Below are 6000 nucleotides of genomic sequence, written 5' to 3' on the forward strand. Positions count from 1 at the left end.
GACGGCCCACGTCGTTGTCTGACAGCCCATCCCGCTCTCTGACGGCCCACCCCGTTGTCTAACGGCACACCATGCTCTCTGACGGCCCACGTCGCTCTCTGACTGCCCATCCCGCTCTCTGACGGCCCACATGGCTCTCAGCGTTTGCTTGTAGGTCCCTCGGCGCTCTGATAGGTATATTGATGTGCAGAGAATGGAGGGGTATGAAACACGAGCAGGCAAGATGAGGATAGTTTATTTTGGCACCATGTTTGGTACAGTCCCTATTTCTGTACTTACGTTCTATGTTCTATTGAATAAAAACAAAAACAAATTCACGTGGGCGATCCTCAGAAATTATCCGGATTGTCAATGGACCCCCTGCTGCAAAGCTGTGGTGTGCTATCAACAAATCTGCTGTCGGCCTTTGCAGATCATGGGCGTCGAAGCTGCCTTGGAAATTTGACAGAAAAAAAGGCATCAGAAAAGGAAACCTTATCAAACTGAACTACGCGACTGTGGTGGAGGGCAGTCTAATGAGCATGGGAGATAAATCACTCGGAGTGGAGTTTATTCAATTTTATTTTTGCTGTTGTGGACCTGAGTCAACAACATTGTGTGGGACTTGAATCAAATCCAGGCTGGAGAAGACATTTACAGAAAGCTTCTCGTCACTTCCCACGGGCACTGTACACACGTGGCCACATTGATTTCATTCAATGGCCCATATACGGTGAAATCATGTTAATGTACAATCTCTGGGTTACTGCTCTATTGGCAAATTACAAGTGACCCATAGTCATGCCTTTAAGTGAAGGTGATGTGGCATGCAGTTAAGCAGCTATTCATGGACAACATCACTGTAGAGGGTAGACACAAAATGCTGGAGTAACTCAGCGGGTCAGGCAGCATCTCTGGAGAGAAGGAATGGGGGACGTGTCGGGTCGAGACCTTCTCACTGTAGAGGGCCGGATAGCCAATAACGGCGAGATGGGGAACAGAAAGGAGATCGAGAACTTTGTAACCTGGTGTCAACAAAACAACCTTTCTTTCAATGTCAGCAAAACAAAGGAGACTTCAGGGAGCTAAGCTACACACATACGTCGGGAGACATTGGGATGATGCTGAAGCAGAGACGGTTGAAAGTTTCAAGTTCCTGGGAGTAAATACCTTCAGCAATTTGTCCTGGAACAGCCATATTGAAGCAATGGCCAGAAATAAACACCAACGCTACTTCCATAGAAGGCTTGGGAGGTTCGGCATGTCCCCAACAACTCCCACCAACTTCTACAGATGTGCCGTAGAAAGCATGTTATCGGGATGCGTCACAGCATGGTTAGGGAACAACTCCATCCAAGACCGCAAGATATTGCAGATAATTGTGGACCCAGCCCAGACCATCACACAAACCAACCTCCCTTCCGTTGACTCCATCAACACCTCGCGCTGCCTCGGCAAGGCCAGCAGCAGAATCAAAGATGAGTTGCACCCCGGACACACCCTTTTCTCCCCTCTCCCATCAGGCAAAAGGGAAACAGAAATATGAAAATGCATACCTCCAGATTCAGGGATTGTTTCTTCCCAGCTGTAATCAGGCAACTAAACCTCTTACCATCCTATCACCAACTAGAGAGCCATCCTGAGCTACTATCTACCTCATTGAAGACCCTCGGACTATCTTTAATCGTACTTTACTGGAGTTTACCTTGTACTAAACATTATTCCTGTTATCCTGTATCTGTGCACTGTGGACGGCCTAATTGTCTCAGTGTACCACTGCTAATTGTCTCAGTGTACCACTGCTAATTGTCTCAGTGTACCACTGCTAATTGTCTCAGTGTACCACTGCTAATTGTCTCAGTGTACCACTGCTAATTGTCTCAGTGTACCACTGCTAATTGTCTCAGTGTACCACTGCTATATACTTGTACTGTGTGTGGGATGCGTATTTAAAATGTAATCTAAGTGCTTATGTACAGGGATATCTTTACTCATCATCATCATATATATACAGCCGGAAACAGGCCTTTTCGGCCCTCCAAGTCCGTGCCGCCCAGTGATCCCCGTACATTAACACTATCCTACACCCACTAGGGACAATTTTTACATTTACATTTACTCAGCCAATTAACCTACATACCTGTACGTCTTTGGAGTGTGGGAGGAAACCGAAGATCTCGGAGAAAACCCACGCAGGTCACGGGGAGAACGTACAAACTCCTTACAGTACAGCACCCGTAGTCAGGATCGAACCTGAGTCTCCGGCGCTGCATTCGCTGTAAAGCAGCAACTCAACCGCTGCGCTACCGTGCCGCCCTAACTGTATACAAAAATTAATTTTATTGTGACAATAAAGTACCATTAAATGATATATAGTCTTTCCGCTGACTGGATAACACGCAACAAAAAAGCTTTTCACTGTACCTCGGTACATGTGACAATAAACTAATCTAAACTAAACTAAAATAAACTAAACTAAACCAATCTAAACTAAGCTAAACTAAACTAAATCTAAATTAAACTAAACTAATCTAAACTAAGCTAAACTAAACTTACCCATTAAAAATATCTGATCCAACTTTAAATGATGGAATGCCATAGGACGGTTGTCACATATGAAGAATGGTAGACAGAGAGCTGAGTGCTACTTAGCTACTGCACACTGTAGAATCCAATCCACACAAAATGCAGCTTAATTTATCAACTGGCACCATATTAAATTCAGATGATTTGGTCATGTGTACAAACCATCAAGTGATGGTTTCTTGTTCACTTGCGCAATCTCTTCCACATCCATCTATTTTCTGGCCTTCCATCACAGTGAGGAGGGGACTGGAGGAGACTCACTGTGATGGATGTTTCTTTTTTTTTGTGTTTTGTGTTTGTTGGGGTGTGTGTAATTTGCTTATTTTATTGCTCTTATTGTTGGACTGTGGGTGACGAAATCTCGTCCAAAAGACTTGTTTTTTGGATGACAAATAAAGATATCCTGAATCCTGAATCCTGAATCCTATCCTCTGGTTGTTCATGAACTGCAACTTGCTACACTCAACTCTCCCTCAGTGTTTTCCACTGTGCGGATTCTCACCAAAGGTCTGAACACTGAGCCATTCTGCTATTCCCACTCACAGCCCCCATGTCAATTTGTTGTCTGCGTCACCTCCTAGGAGTTTCACCTCTTCAAGAGAAACAACACAACTGTCCTTTGTCATGGTCATGTTATTTTTGCCAGACTTCATCACAAATCCGTTGCACTTTGTTTATGTTATATCAGACGCCGTATGTCAAAGCGGTATCATTAACATTAGTGTTGAAGTTCCATCCACATTCAAAACATGAATTAGAAATTGCCATACCAGAAATTGTGGATATTGTTCCATCATTGAGCTAATAAATATAGGATACAGACCAGGAGTGCGTGCGCCCGGGGTTAGATTATGGGGAGGAGGCAGAACAATGGGGTTGAGAGGGTAAAATAGATCAGCCATGATCGAATGGCGGAGTAGGCTCGATGGGCCGAATGGCCTAATTCTGCTCCTATGGCTGTATAGTGTAGATGGTGAAAAAGATTGACATGAATCTGATGGGCAACGGTCTGCCCTCTGCATTGTTCTATGGCTCTAAATCATCCAATGCCCATAAACCCATCTTTGTCGCAACTCACAAAGTGCACTCCTTTACACCTGCCATTTTCTAAATCATTTCCTGTGTATTGCTATATGCCATGCTTGAACACACCACATTGGCATTTGCTCCTTCAAAGATTGTTCCTAAATCAAAATAATGATGAACAGAAATTATCTGTGGAATTCTCTGCCTCAGAAGGCAGTGGAGGCCAATTCTCTGAATGCATTCAAGAGAGAGCTAGATAGAGCTCTTAAGGATAGCGGAGTCAGAGGGTATGGGGAGAAGGCAGGAACGGGGTACTGATTGAGAATGATCAGCCATGATCACATTGAATGGCGGTGCTGGCTCGAAGGGCTGAACGGCCTACTCCTGCACCTATTGTCTATTGTTTATTATAAATGGAACATCTCACTGAATGTCACATAGTCACAGAGTGATACAGTGTGGAAACAAGCCCTTCGGCCCAACTTGCCCACGCAGGCCAACATGTCCCAGCTGCACTAGTCCCACCTGCCTGCATTTGGTCCACATCACTCCAAACCTGTCCTATCCATGTGCATGTCTAGCTGTTTCTTAAATGTTGAATTGGTCCCTGTCTTAACTATCTCCTCTGGTATCTTGTTCCATACACCAACCACCCTTTGTGTGAAAAAGTTATCCCTCAGATACTTATTTAATATTTTCCCCTTCACTTTAAACCTATGTCCTCTTGTCCTCTATTCACTTACTCTGGGCAAGAGATTCTGTGCATCTACCTGATCTATTCCTCTCATAATTTTGTACACCTCTATAAGTTCAGCCCTCATCCTCCTGCGCTCCAAGGAATAGAGTCCCAGCCTACTCAACCTCTCCCTATAGCTCACACCCTCTATTTATATATTTATCTAAAAATGTTGTCCACCTTAAGCGTGTCTTTCTAAATTGAATAACTTTTGCCGGAACTTTTGTTTGGATTTTCCAGAAACAGGTTTGAATTTTTACCTCCTATTTATTAATGTGACTTTTCTCTGAGATGTGAAATACAGGCAGGATGTAGATTGCATTCTGGGACTGATTACAAAATGGCAAGCCTGACCATCTGGGGAGAAAGAGAGTCAATAATATAAATTGAAAGTGGAAGTAATTGTATTTAATTATATCATATAGCTCCTTTGACAGAAATTTACTTGTCTTCATATTAATATCCATTTCATCATAAATCATTTTAAAATGGAATTCTGTCAGTTGTCTCATGAGTACATCATTTAATCGATGAGGGCTAATACAATACATTAGGTGGTTATTGATTTCAAAAGAGAAACCTTACTCTGCCCATCTTTACAGGCCAATCACCTATTTTTCAAGAGTCAAGAGTGCTCTATTGTCATATGTTCCAGATAGAACAATTAAATTCTTACTTGCAGCAACAGAATAGGTAAACATAGTACACCGTAAACACATTATTTTTGACACTTTACAGAGAATTAAAGTATTCAAGCACGCTGTCTTGTGTTGCTGCCAAACCTTCTATTTAAGGAGAACTAAGCAACTTAATAGAGGCAGACACAAAATGCTGGAGTAACTCAGCGGGTCAGGCAGCATCTCAGGAGAGAAGGAATGGGTGATGTTTCGGGTCGAGAGCCTTCTTCAGACTGATGTCAGGGGAGGGGGCGGGACAAAGATAGGATCTAGACGGAGACAGGAAGACTAGTAGGAGAACTGGAAAGGGGGAGGTGATAGAGAGAGGAAGCAGGGACTACCTGAAGTGGGAGAAGTCAATGTTCAAACCGCTGGGGTGTAAACTGCCCAAGCGAAATATGAGGTGCTGTTCCTCCAATTTGCACTGGGCCTCACTCTAACAATGGAGGAGGCCCAGGACAGAAAGATCAGATTGGGAATGGGAGGGGGAGTTGAAGTGCTGAGCAACTGGGAGATCAGGTTGGTTGAGACGGATTGAGCGGAGGTGTTCAGCGAAACGATCTCCGATCTGGAGGCAATTGTCAAAACAATTCAAGGCCCTCACAGCAATCAATGCCCGTTACTTTAACAGTCTGGAAAGTACAATTGAATAAAGAAATGTTTACATGATAGGTGCAAAAGGAAATGCTGTGATTTGTAATGGAGCACATGTTCACGTATTGATAACACATACACACAGCAAGTTACTGAAACTCCCACTTTAAAACAAAACACGAAGAGTATAAAGTAAAACTCTGATAGTCCAGCGTGCCCTAGGCTTTGACACTGCTAGGCAGGCAAATATTCTGGACCATTGGCTGTTATTTGTATTAATACATTTTAAAAAATGGTATTCTGTTTTATAATGGCATTCTGCTTGGGAATTTGGGGCCCTGCTCAGTTGAAAAGACATGCAGGTTTGTTTGTTAATTGGCTTCTGTATAATTGTCCCTGGAG

The sequence above is a fragment of the Rhinoraja longicauda genome, chromosome 14 (genome assembly GCF_053455715.1).
Source record: "Rhinoraja longicauda isolate Sanriku21f chromosome 14, sRhiLon1.1, whole genome shotgun sequence".
NCBI classification, from domain to species: domain Eukaryota; kingdom Metazoa; phylum Chordata; class Chondrichthyes; order Rajiformes; family Arhynchobatidae; genus Rhinoraja; species Rhinoraja longicauda.